The following is a 21147-nucleotide window of genomic DNA, read 5'->3' on the forward strand; positions in this document are numbered from 1 at the left end:
AGTTCGATTGTTAGTTTGCCAGATTCTCAATCTCTGGATGTGAGATCATGCACCAGGTTTAGTGAATGTTTAAGGGTGAAGGTCTTTAATTTCTGCACAAATTCCACAAACATAGCTCAGGTCCTGCTCAACATGTCAACATGTGGCGACAGCAAGTGCCTTTGGGGTCCTACAAAAATCGCCCGGCTAGCTCAGTCGGTAGAGCATGAGACTCTTAATCTCAGGGTCGTGAGTTCGAGCCCCACGTTGGGCGAGAGGCTGATTTGTTTGAGTGAAATGTTGAAATTTAGTTAATCTGTTTGCACAAAATACGTCTAAAAAAGAAGAGAAAGGAACATACATCGTCCCTGGGTGGGCTCGAACCACCATCCTTTCGGTTAACAGCCGAACGCGCTAACCGATTGCGCCACAGAGACCAGATGCTGCTGTGCTTACATAGTTCTTCCTCAAAAGAAAAACCCAACAAGCACATTCCTCCTGTTTGCTGGCTTTTGATGAAATGAGCCAATGCATAAAGGATGCAACATCAATGTCACTCACACTTTTCTGCTAGCTTGTCTAAAATTCGCCCTTCCTTCAATTTCTCACTTGTCAAGACCTGCAGGTCTTCAAACAAAAGGTCAGTTTGTAGACCCTTTTCCTGTCAAAGTTTTGATCCTTTTGTCCACCAGTCATCGGAATGTGTATGATTTTCACCAGTTTACACAGTGTAGCTCCCTTGCATTCAGTTGCAGGGTTATGTCCTCTTAGATAAGACGCTTTTCAAATTATTTGTGAAAATGCACCCAAAACCTATTCAAAACAGATTTGATGGAAGCACTGCAGGAGCTGCTCCAAGACGCATTTTGTCCAGAAAATGTGCTATCATGAATGCATACATATCACCAACACACATTTACAAACCAAACCATAGGCAATAAAATACATGAGTAAACTGATTTGTGGACCTTTGTGGCACTTGGTACTGCTGAGATCAGGATCATTACAGAGTTCAGCAATTATTTTCCCAACTAGGTCATTGATACATTGGAATCCCCAATGTTTTCTGGAACAGAATAGGCTATGCCTTTCGGATGAGAATAAAAAAAGACTTCAAGAACCAAAAAAGAAGTTAAGCTGCCTTCAGCTGATGTACTCAGACTAAAGGGAAACACTTTAAATCCCAAGGTGAAATGCACATGCTCAAAATTTTATCAGGACAGAGTACATGTTTTACTTTGATATTAAGAGCGATCACTGGATTGTCTTCCAGTAAATTAATGTTTTCTTCCGCTACAAAACGTTTTTTCAACAACTATAAAGAGGCTATGCAACGAAACTGAGCTGGGATGTCAAGTGCCTTTAATGGTACCTTTTTGACCCCACTTCAAATGCTGCTGTTACCTGACCAGTTCGATTGTTAGTTTGCCAGATTCTCAATCTCTGGGATGTGAGATCATGCACCAGGTTTAGTGAATGTTTAAGGGTGAAGGTCTTTAATTTCTGCACAAATTCCACAAACATAGCTCAGGTCCTGCTCAACATGTCAACATGTGGTGACAGCAAGTGCCTTTGGGGTCCTACAAAAATCGCCCGGCTAGCTCAGTCGGTAGAGCATGAGACTCTTAATCTCAGGGTCGTGGGTTGGAGCCCCACGTTGGGCGAGAGGCTGATTTGTTTGAGTGAAATGTTGAAATTTAGTTAATCTGTTTGCACAAAATACGTCTAAAAAAGAAGAGAAAGGAACATACATCGTCCCTGGGTGGGCTCGAACCACCATCCTTTCGGTTAACAGCCGAACGCGCTAACCGATTGCGCCACAGAGACCAGATGCTGCTGTGCTTACATAGTTCTTCCTCAAAAGAAAAACCCAACAAGCACATTCCTCCTGTTTGCTGGCTTTTGATGAAATGAGCCAATGCATAAAGGATGCAACATCAATGTCACTCACACTTTTCTGCTAGCTTGTCTAAAATTCGCCCTTCCTTCAATTTCTGACTTGTCAAGACCTGCAGGTCTTCAAACAAAAGGTCAGTTTGTAGACCCTTTTCCTGTCAAAGTTTTGATCCTTTTGTCCACCAGTCATCGGAATGTGTATGATTTTCACCAGTTTACACAGTGTAGCTCCCTTGCCTTCAGTTGCAGGGTTATGTCGTCTTAGATAAGACGCTTTTGAAATTATTTGTGAAAATGCACCCAAAACCTATTCAAAACAGATTTGATGGAAGCACTGCAGGAGCTGCTCCAAGACGCATTTTGTCCAGAAAATGTGCTATCATGAATGCATCCATATCACCAACACACATTTACAAACCAAACCATAGGCAATAAAATACATGAGTAAACTGATTTGTGGACCTTTGTGGCACTTGGTACTGCTGAGATCAGGATCATTACAGAGTTCAGCAATTATTTTCCCAACTAGGTCATTGATACATTGGAATCCCCAATGTTTTCTGGAACAGAATAGGCTATGCCTTTCGGATGAGAATAAAAAAAGACTTCAAGAACCAAAAAAGAAGTTAAGCTGCCTTCAGCTGATGTACTCAGACTAAAGGGAAACACTTTAAATCCCAAGGTGAAATGCACATGCTCAAAATTTTATCAGGACAGAGTACATGTTTTACTTTGATATTAAGAGCGATCACTGGATTGTCTTCCAGTAAATTAATGTTTTCTTCCGCTACAAAACGTTTTTTCAACAACTATAAAGAGGCTATGCAACGAAACTGAGCTGGGATGTCAAGTGCCTTTAATGGTACCTTTTTGACCCCACTTCAAATGCTGCTGTTACCTGACCAGTTCGATTGTTGATTTGCCAGATTCTCAATCTCTGGGATGTGAGATCATGCACCAGGTTTAGTGAATGTTTAAGGGTGAAGGTCTTTAATTTCTGCACAAATTCCACAAACATAGCTCAGGTCCTGCTCAACATGTCAACATGTGGCGACAGCAAGTGCCTTTGGGGTCCTACAAAAATCGCCCGGCTAGCTCAGTCAGTACAGCATGAGATTCTTAATCTCAGGGTCGTGGGTTCGAGCCCCATGTTGGGCGAGAGGCTGATTTGTTTGAGTGAAATGTTGAAATTTAGTTAATCTGTTTGCACAAAATACGTCTAAAAAAGAAGAGAAAGGAACATACATCGTCCCTGGGTGGGCTCGAACCACCATCCTTTCGGTTAACAGCCGAACGCGCTAACCGATTGCGCCACAGAGACCAGATGCTGCTGTGCTTACATAGTTCTTCCTCAAAAGAAAAACCCAACAAGCACATTCCTCCTGTTTGCTGGCTTTTGATGAAATGAGCCAATGCATAAAGGATGCAACATCAATGTCACTCACACTTTTCTGCTAGCTTGTCTAAAATTCGCCCTTCCTTCAATTTCTCACTTGTCAAGACCTGCAGGTCTTCAAACAAAAGGTCAGTTTGTAGACCCTTTTCCTGTCAAAGTTTTGATCCTTTTGTCCACCAGTCATCGGAATGTGTATGATTTTCACCAGTTTACACAGTGTAGCTCCCTTGCCTTCAGTTGCAGGGTTATGTCGTCTTAGATAAGACGCTTTTGAAATTATTTGTGAAAATGCACCCAAAACCTATTCAAAACAGATTTGATGGAAGCACTGCAGGAGCTGCTCCAAGACGCATTTTGTCCAGAAAATGTGCTATCATGAATGCATCCATATCACCAACACACATTTACAAACCAAACCATAGGCAATAAAATACATGAGTAAACTGATTTGTGGACCTTTGTGGCACTTGGTACTGCTGAGATCAGGATCATTACAGAGTTCAGCAATTATTTTCCCAACTAGGTCATTGATACATTGGAATCCCCAATGTTTTCTGGAACAGAATAGGCTATGCCTTTCGGATGAGAATAAAAAAAGACTTCAAGAACCAAAAAAGAAGTTAAGCTGCCTTCAGCTGATGTACTCAGACTAAAGGGAAACACTTTAAATCCCAAGGTGAAATGCACATGCTCAAAATTTTATCAGGACAGAGTACATGTTTTACTTTGATATTAAGAGCGATCACTGGATTGTCTTCCAGTAAATTAATGTTTTCTTCCGCTACAAAACGTTTTTTCAACAACTATAAAGAGGCTATGCAACGAAACTGAGCTGGGATGTCAAGTGCCTTTAATGGTACCTTTTTGACCCCACTTCAAATGCTGCTGTTACCTGACCAGTTCGATTGTTAGTTTGCCAGATTCTCAATCTCTGGGATGTGAGATCATGCACCAGGTTTAGTGAATGTTTAAGGGTGAAGGTCTTTAATTTCTGCACAAATTCCACAAACATAGCTCAGGTCCTGCTCAACATGTCAACATGTGGCGACAGCAAGTGCCTTTGGGGTCCTACAAAAATCGCCCGGCTAGCTCAGTCGGTAGAGCATGAGACTCTTAATCTCAGGGTCGTGAGTTCGAGCTGTTGGGCGAGAGGCTGATTTGTTTGAGTGAAATGTTGAAATTTAGTTAATCTGTTTGCACAAAATACGTCTAAAAAAGAAGAGAAAGGAACATACATCGTCCCTGGGTGGGCTCGAACCACCATCCTTTCGGTTAACAGCCGAACGCGCTAACCGATTGCGCCACAGAGACCAGATGCTGCTGTGCTTACATAGTTCTTCCTCAAAAGAAAAACCCAACAAGCACATTCCTCCTGTTTGCTGGCTTTTGATGAAATGAGCCAATGCATAAAGGATGCAACATCAATGTCACTCACACTTTTCTGCTAGCTTGTCTAAAATTCGCCCTTCCTTCAATTTCTCACTTGTCAAGACCTCCAGGTCTTCAAACAAAAGGTCAGTTTGTAGACCCTTTTCCTGTCAAAGTTTTGATCCTTTTGTCCACCAGTCATCGGAATGTGTATGATTTTCACCAGTTTACACAGTGTAGCTCCCTTGCCTTCAGTTGCAGGGTTATGTCCTCTTAGATAAGACGCTTTTGAAATTATTTATGAAAATGCACCCAAAACCTATTCAAAACAGATTTGATGGAAGCACTGCAGGAGCTGCTCCAAGACGCATTTTGTCCAGGAAATGTGCTATCATGAATGCATCCATATCACCAACACACATTTACAAACCAAACCATAGGCAATAAAATACATGAGTAAACTGATTTGTGGACCTTTGTGGCACTTGGTACTGCTGAGATCAGGATCATTACAGAGTTCAGCAATTATTTTCCCAACTAGGTCATTGATACATTGGAATCCCCAATGTTTTCTGGAACAGAATAGGCTATGCCTTTCGGATGAGAATAAAAAAAGACTTCAAGAACCAAAAAAGAAGTTAAGCTGCCTTCAGCTGATGTACTCAGACTAAAGGGAAACACTTTAAATCCCAAGGTGAAATGCACATGCTCAAAATTTTATCAGGACAGAGTACATGTTTTACTTTGATATTAAGAGTGATCAATGGATTGTCTTCCAGTAAATTAATGTTTTCTTCCGCTACAAAACGTTTTTTCAACAACTATAAAGAGGCTATGCAACGAAACTGAGCTGGGATGTCAAGTGCCTTTAATGGTACCTTTTTGACCAGTTACCTGACCAGTTCGATTGTTAGTTTGCCAGATTCTCAATCTCTGGGATGTGAGATCATGCACCAGGTTTAGTGAATGTTTAAGGGTGAAGGTCTTTAGTTTCTGCACAAATTCCACAAACATAGCTCAGGTCCTGCTCAACATGTCAACATGTGCCGACAGCAAGTGCCTTTGGGGTCCTACAAAAATCGCCCGGCTAGCTCAGTCGGTAGAGCATGAGACTCTTAATCTCAGGGTCGTGGGTTCGAGCCCCACGTTGGGCGAGAGGCTGATTTGTTTGAGTGAAATGTTGAAATTTAGTTAATCTGTTTGCACAAAATACGTCTAAAAAAGAAGAGAAAGGAACATACATCGTCCCTGAGTGGGCTCGAACCACCATCCTTTCGGTTAACAGCCGAACGCGCTAACCGATTGCGCCACAGAGACCAGATGCTGCTGTGCTTACATAGTTCTTCCTCAAAAGAAAAACCCAACAAGCACATTCCTCCTGTTTGCTGGCTTTTGATGAAATGAGCCAATGCATAAAGGATGCAACATCAATGTCACTCACACTTTTCTGCTAGCTTGTCTAAAATTCGCCCTTCCTTCAATTTCTCACTTGTCAAGACCTGCAGGTCTTCAAACAAAAGGTCAGTTTGTAGACCCTTTTCCTGTCAAAGTTTTGATCCTTTTGTCCACCAGTCATCGGAATGTGTATGATTTTCACCAGTTTACACAGAGTAGCTCCCTTGCTTTCAGTTGCAGGGTTATGTCCTCTTAGATAAGACGCTTTTGAAATTATTTGTGAAAATGCACCCAAAACCTATTCAAAACAGATTTGATGGAAGCACTGCAGGAGCTGCTCCAAGACGCATTTTGTCCAGAAAATGTGCTATCATGAATGCATCCATATCACCAACACACATTTACAAACCAAACCATAGGCAATAAAATACATGAGTAAACTGATTTGTGGACCTTTGTGGCACTTGGTACTGCTGAGATCAGGATCATAACAGAGTTCAGCAATTATTTTCCCAACTAGGTCATTGATACATTGGAATCCCCAATGTTTTCTGGAACAGAATAGGCTATGCCTTTCGGATGAGAATAAAAAAAGACTTCAAGAACCAAAAAAGAAGTTAAGCTGCCTTCAGCTGATGTACTCAGACTAAAGGGAAACACTTTAAATCCCAAGGTGAAATGCACATGCTCAAAATTTTATCAGGACAGAGTACATGTTTTACTTTGATATTAAGAGCGATCACTAGATTGTCTTCCAGTAAATGAATGTTTTCTTCCGCTACAAAACGTTTTTTCAACAACTATAAAGAGGCTATGCAACGAAACTGAGCTGAGATGTCAAGTGCCTTTAATGGTACATTTTTGACCCCACTTCAAATGCTGCTGTTACCTGACCAGTTCGATTGTTAGTTTGCCAGATTCTCAATCTCTGGGATGTGAGATCATGCACCAGGTTTAGTGAATGTTTAAGGGTGAAGGTCTTTAGTTTCTGCACAAATTCCACAAACATAGCTCAGGTCCTGCTCAACATGTCAACATGTGGCGACAGCAAGTGCCTTTGGGGTCCTACAAAAATCGCCCGGCTAGCTCAGTCGGTAGAGCATGAGACTCTTAATCTCAGGGTCGTGAGTTCGAGCCCCACGTTGGGCGAGAGGCTGATTTGTTTGAGTGAAATGTTGAAATTTAGTTAATCTGTTTGCACAAAATACGTCTAAAAAAGAAGAGAAAGGAACATACATCGTCCCTGGGTGGGCTCGAACCACCATCCTTTCGGTTAACAGCCGAACGCGCTAACCGATTGCGCCACAGAGACCAGATGCTGCTGTGCTTACATAGTTCTTCCTCAAAAGAAAAACCCAACAAGCACATTCCTCCTGTTTGCTGGCTTTTGATGAAATGAGCCAATGCATAAAGGATGCAACATCAATGTCACTCACACTTTTCTGCTAGCTTGTCTAAAATTCGCCCTTCCTTCAATTTCTCACTTGTCAAGACCTGCAGGTCTTCAAACAAAAGGTCAGTTTGTAGACCCTTTTCCTGTCAAAGTTTTGATCCTTTTGTCCACCAGTCATCGGAATGTGTATGATTTTCACCAGTTTACACAGTGTAGCTCCCTTGCATTCAGTTGCAGGGTTATGTCCTCTTAGATAAGACGCTTTTCAAATTATTTGTGAAAATGCACCCAAAACCTATTCAAAACAGATTTGATGGAAGCACTGCAGGAGCTGCTCCAAGACGCATTTTGTCCAGAAAATGTGCTATCATGAATGCATACATATCACCAACACACATTTACAAACCAAACCATAGGCAATAAAATACATGAGTAAACTGATTTGTGGACCTTTGTGGCACTTGGTACTGCTGAGATCAGGATCATTACAGAGTTCAGCAATTATTTTCCCAACTAGGTCATTGATACATTGGAATCCCCAATGTTTTCTGGAACAGAATAGGCTATGCCTTTCGGATGAGAATAAAAAAAGACTTCAAGAACCAAAAAAGAAGTTAAGCTGCCTTCAGCTGATGTACTCAGACTAAAGGGAAACACTTTAAATCCCAAGGTGAAATGCACATGCTCAAAATTTTATCAGGACAGAGTACATGTTTTACTTTGATATTAAGAGCGATCACTGGATTGTCTTCCAGTAAATTAATGTTTTCTTCCGCTACAAAACGTTTTTTCAACAACTATAAAGAGGCTATGCAACGAAACTGAGCTGGGATGTCAAGTGCCTTTAATGGTACCTTTTTGACCCCACTTCAAATGCTGCTGTTACCTGACCAGTTCGATTGTTAGTTTGCCAGATTCTCAATCTCTGGGATGTGAGATCATGCACCAGGTTTAGTGAATGTTTAAGGGTGAAGGTCTTTAATTTCTGCACAAATTCCACAAACATAGCTCAGGTCCTGCTCAACATGTCAACATGTGGTGACAGCAAGTGCCTTTGGGGTCCTACAAAAATCGCCCGGCTAGCTCAGTCGGTAGAGCATGAGACTCTTAATCTCAGGGTCGTGGGTTGGAGCCCCACGTTGGGCGAGAGGCTGATTTGTTTGAGTGAAATGTTGAAATTTAGTTAATCTGTTTGCACAAAATACGTCTAAAAAAGAAGAGAAAGGAACATACATCGTCCCTGGGTGGGCTCGAACCACCATCCTTTCGGTTAACAGCCGAACGCGCTAACCGATTGCGCCACAGAGACCAGATGCTGCTGTGCTTACATAGTTCTTCCTCAAAAGAAAAACCCAACAAGCACATTCCTCCTGTTTGCTGGCTTTTGATGAAATGAGCCAATGCATAAAGGATGCAACATCAATGTCACTCACACTTTTCTGCTAGCTTGTCTAAAATTCGCCCTTCCTTCAATTTCTGACTTGTCAAGACCTGCAGGTCTTCAAACAAAAGGTCAGTTTGTAGACCCTTTTCCTGTCAAAGTTTTGATCCTTTTGTCCACCAGTCATCGGAATGTGTATGATTTTCACCAGTTTACACAGTGTAGCTCCCTTGCCTTCAGTTGCAGGGTTATGTCGTCTTAGATAAGACGCTTTTGAAATTATTTGTGAAAATGCACCCAAAACCTATTCAAAACAGATTTGATGGAAGCACTGCAGGAGCTGCTCCAAGACGCATTTTGTCCAGAAAATGTGCTATCATGAATGCATCCATATCACCAACACACATTTACAAACCAAACCATAGGCAATAAAATACATGAGTAAACTGATTTGTGGACCTTTGTGGCACTTGGTACTGCTGAGATCAGGATCATTACAGAGTTCAGCAATTATTTTCCCAACTAGGTCATTGATACATTGGAATCCCCAATGTTTTCTGGAACAGAATAGGCTATGCCTTTCGGATGAGAATAAAAAAAGACTTCAAGAACCAAAAAAGAAGTTAAGCTGCCTTCAGCTGATGTACTCAGACTAAAGGGAAACACTTTAAATCCCAAGGTGAAATGCACATGCTCAAAATTTTATCAGGACAGAGTACATGTTTTACTTTGATATTAAGAGCGATCACTGGATTGTCTTCCAGTAAATTAATGTTTTCTTCCGCTACAAAACGTTTTTTCAACAACTATAAAGAGGCTATGCAACGAAACTGAGCTGGGATGTCAAGTGCCTTTAATGGTACCTTTTTGACCCCACTTCAAATGCTGCTGTTACCTGACCAGTTCGATTGTTGATTTGCCAGATTCTCAATCTCTGGGATGTGAGATCATGCACCAGGTTTAGTGAATGTTTAAGGGTGAAGGTCTTTAATTTCTGCACAAATTCCACAAACATAGCTCAGGTCCTGCTCAACATGTCAACATGTGGCGACAGCAAGTGCCTTTGGGGTCCTACAAAAATCGCCCGGCTAGCTCAGTCAGTACAGCATGAGATTCTTAATCTCAGGGTCGTGGGTTCGAGCCCCATGTTGGGCGAGAGGCTGATTTGTTTGAGTGAAATGTTGAAATTTAGTTAATCTGTTTGCACAAAATACGTCTAAAAAAGAAGAGAAAGGAACATACATCGTCCCTGGGTGGGCTCGAACCACCATCCTTTCGGTTAACAGCCGAACGCGCTAACCGATTGCGCCACAGAGACCAGATGCTGCTGTGCTTACATAGTTCTTCCTCAAAAGAAAAACCCAACAAGCACATTCCTCCTGTTTGCTGGCTTTTGATGAAATGAGCCAATGCATAAAGGATGCAACATCAATGTCACTCACACTTTTCTGCTAGCTTGTCTAAAATTCGCCCTTCCTTCAATTTCTCACTTGTCAAGACCTGCAGGTCTTCAAACAAAAGGTCAGTTTGTAGACCCTTTTCCTGTCAAAGTTTTGATCCTTTTGTCCACCAGTCATCGGAATGTGTATGATTTTCACCAGTTTACACAGTGTAGCTCCCTTGCCTTCAGTTGCAGGGTTATGTCGTCTTAGATAAGACGCTTTTGAAATTATTTGTGAAAATGCACCCAAAACCTATTCAAAACAGATTTGATGGAAGCACTGCAGGAGCTGCTCCAAGACGCATTTTGTCCAGAAAATGTGCTATCATGAATGCATCCATATCACCAACACACATTTACAAACCAAACCATAGGCAATAAAATACATGAGTAAACTGATTTGTGGACCTTTGTGGCACTTGGTACTGCTGAGATCAGGATCATTACAGAGTTCAGCAATTATTTTCCCAACTAGGTCATTGATACATTGGAATCCCCAATGTTTTCTGGAACAGAATAGGCTATGCCTTTCGGATGAGAATAAAAAAAGACTTCAAGAACCAAAAAAGAAGTTAAGCTGCCTTCAGCTGATGTACTCAGACTAAAGGGAAACACTTTAAATCCCAAGGTGAAATGCACATGCTCAAAATTTTATCAGGACAGAGTACATGTTTTACTTTGATATTAAGAGCGATCACTGGATTGTCTTCCAGTAAATTAATGTTTTCTTCCGCTACAAAACGTTTTTTCAACAACTATAAAGAGGCTATGCAACGAAACTGAGCTGGGATGTCAAGTGCCTTTAATGGTACCTTTTTGACCCCACTTCAAATGCTGCTGTTACCTGACCAGTTCGATTGTTAGTTTGCCAGATTCTCAATCTCTGGGATGTGAGATCATGCACCAGGTTTAGTGAATGTTTAAGGGTGAAGGTCTTTAATTTCTGCACAAATTCCACAAACATAGCTCAGGTCCTGCTCAACATGTCAACATGTGGCGACAGCAAGTGCCTTTGGGGTCCTACAAAAATCGCCCGGCTAGCTCAGTCGGTAGAGCATGAGACTCTTAATCTCAGGGTCGTGGGTTCGAGCCCCACGTTGGGCGAGAGGCTGATTTGTTTGAGTGAAATGTTGAAATTTAGTTAATCTGTTTGCACAAAATACGTCTAAAAAAGAAGAGAAAGGAACATACATCGTCCCTGGGTGGGCTCGAACCACCATCCTTTCGGTTAACAGCCGAACGCGCTAACCGATTGCGCCACAGAGACCAGATGCTGCTGTGCTTACATAGTTCTTCCTCAAAAGAAAAACCCAACAAGCACATTCCTCCTGTTTGCTGGCTTTTGATGAAATGAGCCAATGCATAAAGGATGCAACATCAATGTCACTCACACTTTTCTGCTAGCTTGTCTAAAATTCGCCCTTCCTTCAATTTCTCACTTGTCAAGACCTGCAGGTCTTCAAACAAAAGGTCAGTTTGTAGACCCTTTTCCTGTCAAAGTTTTGATCCTTTTGTCCACCAGTCATCGGAATGTGTATGATTTTCACCAGTTTACACAGTGTAGCTCCCTTGCCTTCAGTTGCAGGGTTATGTCCTCTTAGATAAGACGCTTTTGAAATTATTTGTGAAAATGCACCCAAAACCTATTCAAAACAGATTTGATGGAAGCACTGCAGGAGCTGCTCCAAGACGCATTTTGTCCAGAAAATGTGCTATCATGAATGCATCCATATCACCAACACACATTTACAAACCAAACCATAGGCAATAAAATACATGAGTAAACTGATTTGTGGACCTTTGTGGCACTTGGTACTGCTGAGATCAGGATCATTACAGAGTTCAGCAATTATTTTCCCAACTAGGTCATTGATACATTGGAATCCCCAATGTTTTCTGGAACAGAATAGGCTATGCCTTTCGGATGAGAATAAAAAAAGACTTCAAGAACCAAAAAAGAAGTTAAGCTGCCTTCAGCTGATGTACTCAGACTAAAGGGAAACACTTTAAATCCCAAGGTGAAATGCACATGCTCAAAATTTTATCAGGACAGAGTACATGTTTTACTTTGATATTAAGAGCGATCACTAGATTGTCTTCCAGTAAATTAATGTTTTCTTCCGCTACAAAACGTTTTTTCAACAACTATAAAGAGGCTATGCAACGAAACTGAGCTGAGATGTCAAGTGCCTTTAATGGTACATTTTTGACCCCACTTCAAATGCTGCTGTTACCTGACCAGTTCGATTGTTAGTTTGCCAGATTCTCAATCTCTGGGATGTGAGATCATGCACCAGGTTTAGTGAATGTTTAAGGGTGAAGGTCTTTAGTTTCTGCACAAATTCCACAAACATAGCTCAGGTCCTGCTCAACATGTCAACATGTGGCGACAGCAAGTGCCTTTGGGGTCCTACAAAAATCGCCCGGCTAGCTCAGTCGGTAGAGCATGAGACTCTTAATCTCAGGGTCGTGGGTTCGAGCCCCACGTTGGGCGAGAGGCTGATTTGTTTGAGTGAAATGTTGAAATTTAGTTAATCTGTTTGCACAAAATACGTCTAAAAAAGAAGAGAAAGGAACATACATCGTCCCTGAGTGGGCTCGAACCACCATCCTTTCGGTTAACAGCCGAACGCGCTAACCGATTGCGCCACAGAGACCAGATGCTGCTGTGCTTACATAGTTCTTCCTCAAAAGAAAAACCCAACAAGCACATTCCTCCTGTTTGCTGGCTTTTGATGAAATGAGCCAATGCATAAAGGATGCAACATCAATGTCACTCACACTTTTCTGCTAGCTTGTCTAAAATTCGCCCTTCCTTCAATTTCTCACTTGTCAAGACCTGCAGGTCTTCAAACAAAAGGTCAGTTTGTAGACCCTTTTCCTGTCAAAGTTTTGATCCTTTTGTCCACCAGTCACCGGAATGTGTATGATTTTCACCAGTTTACACAGAGTAGCTCCCTTGCTTTCAGTTGCAGGGTTATGTCCTCTTAGATAAGACGCTTTTGAAATTATTTGTGAAAATGCACCCAAAACCTATTCAAAACAGATTTGATGGAAGCACTGCAGGAGCTGCTCCAAGACGCATTTTGTCCAGAAAATGTGCTATCATGAATGCATCCATATCACCAACACACATTTACAAACCAAACCATAGGCAATAAAATACATGAGTAAACTGATTTGTGGACCTTTGTGGCACTTGGTACTGCTGAGATCAGGATCATAACAGAGTTCAGCAATTATTTTCCCAACTAGGTCATTGATACATTGGAATCCCCAATGTTTTCTGGAACAGAATAGGCTATGCCTTTCGGATGAGAATAAAAAAAGACTTCAAGAACCAAAAAAGAAGTTAAGCTGCCTTCAGCTGATGTACTCAGACTAAAGGGAAACACTTTAAATCCCAAGGTGAAATGCACATGCTCAAAATTTTATCAGGACAGAGTACATGTTTTACTTTGATATTAAGAGCGATCACTAGATTGTCTTCCAGTAAATTAATGTTTTCTTCCGCTACAAAACGTTTTTTCAACAACTATAAAGAGGCTATGCAACGAAACTGAGCTGAGATGTCAAGTGCCTTTAATGGTACATTTTTGACCCCACTTCAAATGCTGCTGTTACCTGACCAGTTCGATTGTTAGTTTGCCAGATTCTCAATCTCTGGGATGTGAGATCATGCACCAGGTTTAGTGAATGTTTAAGGGTGAAGGTCTTTAGTTTCTGCACAAATTCCACAAACATAGCTCAGGTCCTGCTCAACATGTCAACATGTGGCGACAGCAAGTGCCTTTGGGGTCCTACAAAAATCGCCCGGCTAGCTCAGTCGGTAGAGCATGAGACTCTTAATCTCAGGGTCGTGGGTTCGAGCCCCACGTTGGGCGAGAGGCTGATTTGTTTGAGTGAAATGTTGAAATTTAGTTAATCTGTTTGCACAAAATACGTCTAAAAAAGAAGAGAAAGGAACATACATCGTCCCTGGGTGGGCTCGAACCACCATCCTTTCGGTTAACAGCCGAACGCGCTAACCGATTGCGCCACAGAGACCAGATGCTGCTGTGCTTACATAGTTCTTCCTCAAAAGAAAAACCCAACAAGCACATTCCTCCTGTTTGCTGGCTTTTGATGAAATGAGCCAATGCATAAAGGATGCAACATCAATGTCACTCACACTTTTCTGCTAGCTTGTCTAAAATTCGCCCTTCCTTCAATTTCTCACTTGTCAAGACCTGCAGGTCTTCAAACAAAAGGTCAGTTTGTAGACCCTTTTCCTGTCAAAGTTTTGATCCTTTTGTCCACCAGTCATCGGAATGTGTATGATTTTCACCAGTTTACACAGTGTAGCTCCCTTGCCTTCAGTTGCAGGGTTATGTCGTCTTAGATAAGACGCTTTTGAAATTATTTGTGAAAATGCACCCAAAACCTATTCAAAACAGATTTGATGGAAGCACTGCAGGAGCTGCTCCAAGACGCATTTTGTCCAGAAAATGTGCTATCATGAATGCATCCATATCACCAACACACATTTACAAACCAAACCATAGGCAATAAAATACATGAGTAAACTGATTTGTGGACCTTTGTGGCACTTGGTACTGCTGAGATCAGGATCATTACAGAGTTCAGCAATTATTTTCCCAACTAGGTCATTGATACATTGGAATCCCCAATGTTTTCTGGAACAGAATAGGCTATGCCTTTCGGATGAGAATAAAAAAAGACTTCAAGAACCAAAAAAGAAGTTAAGCTGCCTTCAGCTGATGTACTCAGACTAAAGGGAAACACTTTAAATCCCAAGGTGAAATGCACATGCTCAAAATTTTATCAGGACAGAGTACATGTTTTACTTTGATATTAAGAGCGATCACTGGATTGTCTTCCAGTAAATTAATGTTTTCTTCCGCTACAAAACGTTTTTTCAACAACTATAAAGAGGCTATGCAACGAAACTGAGCTGGGATGTCAAGTGCCTTTAATGGTACCTTTTTGACCCCACTTCAAATGCTGCTGTTACCTGACCAGTTCGATTGTTAGTTTGCCAGATTCTCAATCTCTGGGATGTGAGATCATGCACCAGGTTTAGTGAATGTTTAAGGGTGAAGGTCTTTAATTTCTGCACAAATTCCACAAACATAGCTCAGGTCCTGCTCAACATGTCAACATGTGGCGACAGCAAGTGCCTTTGGGGTCTTACAAAAATCGCCCGGCTAGCTCAGTCGGTAGAGCATGAGACTCTTAATCTCAGGGTCGTGGGTTCGAGCCCCACGTTGGGCGAGAGGCTGATTTGTTTGAGTGAAATGTTGAAATTTAGTTAATCTGTTTGCACAAAATACGTCTAAAAAAGAAGAGAAAGGAACATACATCGTCCCTGGGTGGGCTCGAACCACCATCCTTTCGGTTAACAGCCGAACGCGCTAACCGATTGCGCCACAGAGACCAGATGCTGCTGTGCTTACATAGTTCTTCCTCAAAAGAAAAACCCAACAAGCACATTCCTCCTGTTTGCTGGCTTTTGATGAAATGAGCCAATGCATAAAGGATGCAACATCAATGTCACTCACACTTTTCTGCTAGCTTGTCTAAAATTCGCCCTTCCTTCAATTTCTCACTTGTCAAGACCTGCAGGTCTTCAAACAAAAGGTCAGTTTGTAGACCCTTTTCCTGTCAAAGTTTTGATCCTTTTGTCCACCAGTCATCGGAATGTGTATGATTTTCACCAGTTTACACAGTGTAGCTCCCTTGCCTTCAGTTGCAGGGTTATGTCGTCTTAGATAAGACGCTTTTGAAATTATTTGTGAAAATGCACCCAAAACCTATTCAAAACAGATTTGATGGAAGCACTGCAGGAGCTGCTCCAAGACGCATTTTGTCCAGAAAATGTGCTATCATGAATGCATCCATATCACCAACACACATTTACAAACCAAACCATAGGCAATAAAATACATGAGTAAACTGATTTGTGGACCTTTGTGGCACTTGGTACTGCTGAGATCAGGATCATTACAGAGTTCAGCAATTATTTTCCCAACTAGGTCATTGATACATTGGAATCCCCAATGTTTTCTGGAACAGAATAGGCTATGCCTTTCGGATGAGAATAAAAAAAGACTTCAAGAACCAAAAAAGAAGTTAAGCTGCCTTCAGCTGATGTACTCAGACTAAAGGGAAACACTTTAAATCCCAAGGTGAAATGCACATGCTCAAAATTTTATCAGGACAGAGTACATGTTTTACTTTGATATTAAGAGCGATCACTGGATTGTCTTCCAGTAAATTAATGTTTTCTTCCGCTACAAAACGTTTTTTCAACAACTATAAAGAGGCTATGCAACGAAACTGAGCTGGGATGTCAAGTGCCTTTAATGGTACCTTTTTGACCCCACTTCAAATGCTGCTGTTACCTGACCAGTTCGATTGTTAGTTTGCCAGATTCTCAATCTCTGGGATGTGAGATCATGCACCAGGTTTAGTGAATGTTTAAGGGTGAAGGTCTTTAATTTCTGCACAAATTCCACAAACATAGCTCAGGTCCTGCTCAACATGTCAACATGTGGCGACAGCAAGTGCCTTTGGGGTCTTACAAAAATCGCCCGGCTAGCTCAGTCGGTAGAGCATGAGACTCTTAATCTCAGGGTCGTGGGTTCGAGCCCCACGTTGGGCGAGAGGCTGATTTGTTTGAGTGAAATGTTGAAATTTAGTTAATCTGTTTGCACAAAATACGTCTAAAAAAGAAGAGAAAGGAACATACATCGTCCCTGGGTGGGCTCGAACCACCATCCTTTCGGTTAACAGCCGAACGCGCTAACCGATTGCGCCACAGAGACCAGATGCTGCTGTGCTTACATAGTTCTTCCTCAAAAGAAAAACCCAACAAGCACATTCCTCCTGTTTGCTGGCTTTTGATGAAATGAGCCAATGCATAAAGGATGCAACATCAATGTCACTCACACTTTTCTGCTAGCTTGTCTAAAATTCGCCCTTCCTTCAATTTCTCACTTGTCAAGACCTGCAGGTCTTCAAACAAAAGGTCAGTTTGTAGACCCTTTTCCTGTCAAAGTTTTGATCCTTTTGTCCACCAGTCATCGGAATGTGTATGATTTTCACCAGTTTACACAGTGTAGCTCCCTTGCCTTCAGTTGCAGGGTTATGTCCTCTTAGATAAGACGCTTTTGAAATTATTTGTGAAAATGCACCCAAAACCTATTCAAAACAGATTTGATGGAAGCACTGCAGGAGCTGCTCCAAGACGCATTTTGTCCAGAAAATGTGCTATCATGAATGCATCCATATCACCAACACACATTTACAAACCAAACCATAGGCAATAAAATACATGAGTAAACTGATTTGTGGACCTTTGTGGCACTTGGTACTGCTGAGATCAGGATCATTACAGAGTTCAGCAATTATTTTCCCAACTAGGTCATTGATACATTGGAATCCCCAATGTTTTCTGGAACAGAATAGGCTATGCCTTTCGGATGAGAATAAAAAAAGACTTCAAGAACCAAAAAAGAAGTTAAGCTGCCTTCAGCTGATGTACTCAGACTAAAGGGAAACACTTTAAATCCCAAGGTGAAATGCACATGCTCAAAATTTTATCAGGACAGAGTACATGTTTTACTTTGATATTAAGAGCGATCACTAGATTGTCTTCCAGTAAATGAATGTTTTCTTCCGCTACAAAACGTTTTTTCAACAACTATAAAGAGGCTATGCAACGAAACTGAGCTGAGATGTCAAGTGCCTTTAATGGTACATTTTTGACCCCACTTCAAATGCTGCTGTTACCTGACCAGTTCGATTGTTAGTTTGCCAGATTCTCAATCTCTGGGATGTGAGATCATGCACCAGGTTTAGTGAATGTTTAAGGGTGAAGGTCTTTAGTTTCTGCACAAATTCCACAAACATAGCTCAGGTCCTGCTCAACATGTCAACATGTGGCGACAGCAAGTGCCTTTGGGGTCCTACAAAAATCGCCCGGCTAGCTCAGTCGGTAGAGCATGAGACTCTTAATCTCAGGGTCGTGGGTTCGAGCCCCACGTTGGGCGAGAGGCTGATTTGTTTGAGTGAAATGTTGAAATTTAGTTAATCTGTTTGCACAAAATACGTCTAAAAAAGAAGAGAAAGGAACATACATCGTCCCTGGGTGGGCTCGAACCACCATCCTTTCGGTTAACAGCCGAACGCGCTAACCGATTGCGCCACAGAGACCAGATGCTGCTGTGCTTACATAGTTCTTCCTCAAAAGAAAAACCCAACAAGCACATTCCTCCTGTTTGCTGGCTTTTGATGAAATGAGCCAATGCATAAAGGATGCAACATCAATGTCACTCACACTTTTCTGCTAGCTTGTCTAAAATTCGCCCTTCCTTCAATTTCTCACTTGTCAAGACCTCCAGGTCTTCAAACAAAAGGTCAGTTTGTAGACCCTTTTCCTGTCAAAGTTTTGATCCTTTTGTCCACCAGTCATCGGAATGTGTATGATTTTCACCAGTTTACACAGTGTAGCTCCCTTGCCTTCAGTTGCAGGGTTATGTCCTCTTAGATAAGACGCTTTTGAAATTATTTATGAAAATGCACCCAAAACCTATTCAAAACAGATTTGATGGAAGCACTGCAGGAGCTGCTCCAAGACGCATTTTGTCCAGGAAATGTGCTATCATGAATGCATCCATATCACCAACACACATTTACAAACCAAACCATAGGCAATAAAATACATGAGTAAACTGATTTGTGGACCTTTGTGGCACTTGGTACTGCTGAGATCAGGATCATTACAGAGTTCAGCAATTATTTTCCCAACTAGGTCATTGATACATTGGAATCCCCAATGTTTTCTGGAACAGAATAGGCTATGCCTTTCGGATGAGAATAAAAAAAGACTTCAAGAACCAAAAAAGAAGTTAAGCTGCCTTCAGCTGATGTACTCAGACTAAAGGGAAACACTTTAAATCCCAAGGTGAAATGCACATGCTCAAAATTTTATCAGGACAGAGTACATGTTTTACTTTGATATTAAGAGTGATCAATGGATTGTCTTCCAGTAAATTAATGTTTTCTTCCGCTACAAAACGTTTTTTCAACAACTATAAAGAGGCTATGCAACGAAACTGAGCTGGGATGTCAAGTGCCTTTAATGGTACCTTTTTGACCCCACTTCAAATGCTGCTGTTACCTGACCAGTTCGATTGTTAGTTTGCCAGATTCTCAATCTCTGGGATGTGAGATCATGCACCAGGTTTAGTGAATGTTTAAGGGTGAAGGTCTTTAATTTCTGCACAAATTCCACAAACATAGCTCAGGTCCTGCTCAACATGTCAACATGTGGCGACAGCAAGTGCCTTTGGGGTCCAACAAAAATCGCCCGGCTAGCTCAGTCGGTAGAGCATGAGACTCTTAATCTCAGGGTCGTGAGTTCGAGCTGTTGGGCGAGAGGCTGATTTGTTTGAGTGAAATGTTGAAATTTAGTTAATCTGTTTGCACAAAATACGTCTAAAAAAGAAGAGAAAGGAACATACATCGTCCCTGGGTGGGCTCGAACCACCATCCTTTCGGTTAACAGCCGAACGCGCTAACCGATTGCGCCACAGAGACCAGATGCTGCTGTGCTTACATAGTTCTTCCTCAAAAGAAAAACCCAACAAGCACATTCCTCCTGTTTGCTGGCTTTTGATGAAATGAGCCAATGCATAAAGGATGCAACATCAATGTCACTCACACTTTTCTGCTAGCTTGTCTAAAATTCGCCCTTCCTTCAATTTCTCACTTGTCAAGACCTCCAGGTCTTCAAACAAAAGGTCAGTTTGTAGACCCTTTTCCTGTCAAAGTTTTGATCCTTTTGTCCACCAGTCATCGGAATGTGTATGATTTTCACCAGTTTACACAGTGTAGCTCCCTTGCCTTCAGTTGCAGGGTTATGTCGTCTTAGATAAGACGCTTTTGAAATTATTTGTGAAAATGCACCCAAAACCTATTCAAAACAGATTTGATGGAAGCACTGCAGGAGCTGCTCCAAGACGCATTTTGTCCAGAAAATGTGCTATCATGAATGCATCCATATCACCAACACACATTTACAAACCAAACCATAGGCAATAAAATACATGAGTAAACTGATTTGTGGACCTTTGTGGCACTTGGTACTGCTGAGATCAGGATCATTACAGAGTTCAGCAATTATTTTCCCAACTAGGTCATTGATACATTGGAATCCCCAATGTTTTCTGGAACAGAATAGGCTATGCCTTTCGGATGAGAATAAAAAAAGACTTCAAGAACCAAAAAAGAAGTTAAGCTGCCTTCAGCTGATGTACTCAGACTAAAGGGAAACACTTTAAATCCCAAGGTGAAATGCACATGCTCAAAATTTTATCAGGACAGAGTACATGTTTTACTTTGATATTAAGAGCGATCACTAGATTGTCTTCCAGTAAATGAATGTTTTCTTCCGCTACAAAACGTTTTTTCAACAACTATAAAGAGGCTATGCAACGAAACTGAGCTGAGATGTCAAGTGCCTTTAATGGTACATTTTTGACCCCACTTCAAATGCTGCTGTTACCTGACCAGTTCGATTGTTAGTTTGCCAGATTCTCAATCTCTGGGATGTGAGATCATGCACCAGGTTTAGTGAATGTTTAAGGGTGAAGGTCTTTAGTTTCTGCACAAATTCCACAAACATAGCTCAGGTCCTGCTCAACATGTCAACATGTGGCGACAGCAAGTGCCTTTGGGGTCCTACAAAAATCGCCCGGCTAGCTCAGTCGGTAGAGCATGAGACTCTTAATCTCAGGGTCGTGGGTTCGAGCCCCACGTTGGGCGAGAGGCTGATTTGTTTGAGTGAAATGTTGAAATTTAGTTAATCTGTTTGCACAAAATACGTCTAAAAA

The 21147-nt window shown here is 41.6% G+C and overlaps 25 non-coding genes across 25 annotated transcripts; 10 read left to right on the forward strand and 15 right to left on the reverse strand.

The window, feature by feature from the left end:
• The first annotated feature begins 180 nt into the window (after nucleotides 1–180).
• Nucleotides 181–253, forward strand: trnak-cuu (transfer RNA lysine (anticodon CUU)). Its single transcript has one exon. It is a non-coding gene; the product is annotated as a tRNA-Lys (tRNA).
• An 89-nt stretch (nucleotides 254–342) lies between these two features.
• Nucleotides 343–416, reverse strand: trnan-guu (transfer RNA asparagine (anticodon GUU)). The gene has a single exon. It is a non-coding gene; the product is annotated as a tRNA-Asn (tRNA).
• A 1316-nt stretch (nucleotides 417–1732) lies between these two features.
• Nucleotides 1733–1806, reverse strand: trnan-guu (transfer RNA asparagine (anticodon GUU)). The gene has a single exon. It is a non-coding gene; the product is annotated as a tRNA-Asn (tRNA).
• A 1316-nt stretch (nucleotides 1807–3122) lies between these two features.
• On the reverse strand, nucleotides 3123–3196 carry trnan-guu (transfer RNA asparagine (anticodon GUU)). Its single transcript has one exon. It is a non-coding gene; the product is annotated as a tRNA-Asn (tRNA).
• Nucleotides 3197–4508: 1312 nt separating this feature from the next.
• On the reverse strand, nucleotides 4509–4582 carry trnan-guu (transfer RNA asparagine (anticodon GUU)). The gene has a single exon. It is a non-coding gene; the product is annotated as a tRNA-Asn (tRNA).
• Nucleotides 4583–5720: 1138 nt separating this feature from the next.
• trnak-cuu (transfer RNA lysine (anticodon CUU)) lies at nucleotides 5721–5793 on the forward strand. The gene has a single exon. It is a non-coding gene; the product is annotated as a tRNA-Lys (tRNA).
• Nucleotides 5794–5882: 89 nt separating this feature from the next.
• Nucleotides 5883–5956, reverse strand: trnan-guu (transfer RNA asparagine (anticodon GUU)). The gene has a single exon. It is a non-coding gene; the product is annotated as a tRNA-Asn (tRNA).
• Nucleotides 5957–7110: 1154 nt separating this feature from the next.
• Nucleotides 7111–7183, forward strand: trnak-cuu (transfer RNA lysine (anticodon CUU)). Its single transcript has one exon. It is a non-coding gene; the product is annotated as a tRNA-Lys (tRNA).
• An 89-nt stretch (nucleotides 7184–7272) lies between these two features.
• On the reverse strand, nucleotides 7273–7346 carry trnan-guu (transfer RNA asparagine (anticodon GUU)). The gene has a single exon. It is a non-coding gene; the product is annotated as a tRNA-Asn (tRNA).
• A 1316-nt stretch (nucleotides 7347–8662) lies between these two features.
• On the reverse strand, nucleotides 8663–8736 carry trnan-guu (transfer RNA asparagine (anticodon GUU)). Its single transcript has one exon. It is a non-coding gene; the product is annotated as a tRNA-Asn (tRNA).
• Nucleotides 8737–10052: 1316 nt separating this feature from the next.
• On the reverse strand, nucleotides 10053–10126 carry trnan-guu (transfer RNA asparagine (anticodon GUU)). Its single transcript has one exon. It is a non-coding gene; the product is annotated as a tRNA-Asn (tRNA).
• Nucleotides 10127–11280: 1154 nt separating this feature from the next.
• Nucleotides 11281–11353, forward strand: trnak-cuu (transfer RNA lysine (anticodon CUU)). The gene has a single exon. It is a non-coding gene; the product is annotated as a tRNA-Lys (tRNA).
• Nucleotides 11354–11442: 89 nt separating this feature from the next.
• On the reverse strand, nucleotides 11443–11516 carry trnan-guu (transfer RNA asparagine (anticodon GUU)). Its single transcript has one exon. It is a non-coding gene; the product is annotated as a tRNA-Asn (tRNA).
• A 1154-nt stretch (nucleotides 11517–12670) lies between these two features.
• trnak-cuu (transfer RNA lysine (anticodon CUU)) lies at nucleotides 12671–12743 on the forward strand. The gene has a single exon. It is a non-coding gene; the product is annotated as a tRNA-Lys (tRNA).
• Nucleotides 12744–12832: 89 nt separating this feature from the next.
• On the reverse strand, nucleotides 12833–12906 carry trnan-guu (transfer RNA asparagine (anticodon GUU)). Its single transcript has one exon. It is a non-coding gene; the product is annotated as a tRNA-Asn (tRNA).
• Nucleotides 12907–14060: 1154 nt separating this feature from the next.
• Nucleotides 14061–14133, forward strand: trnak-cuu (transfer RNA lysine (anticodon CUU)). The gene has a single exon. It is a non-coding gene; the product is annotated as a tRNA-Lys (tRNA).
• Nucleotides 14134–14222: 89 nt separating this feature from the next.
• Nucleotides 14223–14296, reverse strand: trnan-guu (transfer RNA asparagine (anticodon GUU)). Its single transcript has one exon. It is a non-coding gene; the product is annotated as a tRNA-Asn (tRNA).
• Nucleotides 14297–15450: 1154 nt separating this feature from the next.
• Nucleotides 15451–15523, forward strand: trnak-cuu (transfer RNA lysine (anticodon CUU)). Its single transcript has one exon. It is a non-coding gene; the product is annotated as a tRNA-Lys (tRNA).
• Nucleotides 15524–15612: 89 nt separating this feature from the next.
• On the reverse strand, nucleotides 15613–15686 carry trnan-guu (transfer RNA asparagine (anticodon GUU)). The gene has a single exon. It is a non-coding gene; the product is annotated as a tRNA-Asn (tRNA).
• A 1154-nt stretch (nucleotides 15687–16840) lies between these two features.
• Nucleotides 16841–16913, forward strand: trnak-cuu (transfer RNA lysine (anticodon CUU)). The gene has a single exon. It is a non-coding gene; the product is annotated as a tRNA-Lys (tRNA).
• Nucleotides 16914–17002: 89 nt separating this feature from the next.
• trnan-guu (transfer RNA asparagine (anticodon GUU)) lies at nucleotides 17003–17076 on the reverse strand. The gene has a single exon. It is a non-coding gene; the product is annotated as a tRNA-Asn (tRNA).
• Nucleotides 17077–18230: 1154 nt separating this feature from the next.
• Nucleotides 18231–18303, forward strand: trnak-cuu (transfer RNA lysine (anticodon CUU)). Its single transcript has one exon. It is a non-coding gene; the product is annotated as a tRNA-Lys (tRNA).
• Nucleotides 18304–18392: 89 nt separating this feature from the next.
• trnan-guu (transfer RNA asparagine (anticodon GUU)) lies at nucleotides 18393–18466 on the reverse strand. Its single transcript has one exon. It is a non-coding gene; the product is annotated as a tRNA-Asn (tRNA).
• A 1312-nt stretch (nucleotides 18467–19778) lies between these two features.
• Nucleotides 19779–19852, reverse strand: trnan-guu (transfer RNA asparagine (anticodon GUU)). The gene has a single exon. It is a non-coding gene; the product is annotated as a tRNA-Asn (tRNA).
• A 1154-nt stretch (nucleotides 19853–21006) lies between these two features.
• On the forward strand, nucleotides 21007–21079 carry trnak-cuu (transfer RNA lysine (anticodon CUU)). Its single transcript has one exon. It is a non-coding gene; the product is annotated as a tRNA-Lys (tRNA).
• The last annotated feature ends 68 nt before the right edge of the window (nucleotides 21080–21147 follow it).

The sequence above is a fragment of the Brachyhypopomus gauderio genome, unplaced genomic scaffold (assembly GCF_052324685.1).
Source record: "Brachyhypopomus gauderio isolate BG-103 unplaced genomic scaffold, BGAUD_0.2 sc278, whole genome shotgun sequence".
NCBI classification, from domain to species: Eukaryota; Metazoa; Chordata; class Actinopteri; order Gymnotiformes; family Hypopomidae; genus Brachyhypopomus; species Brachyhypopomus gauderio.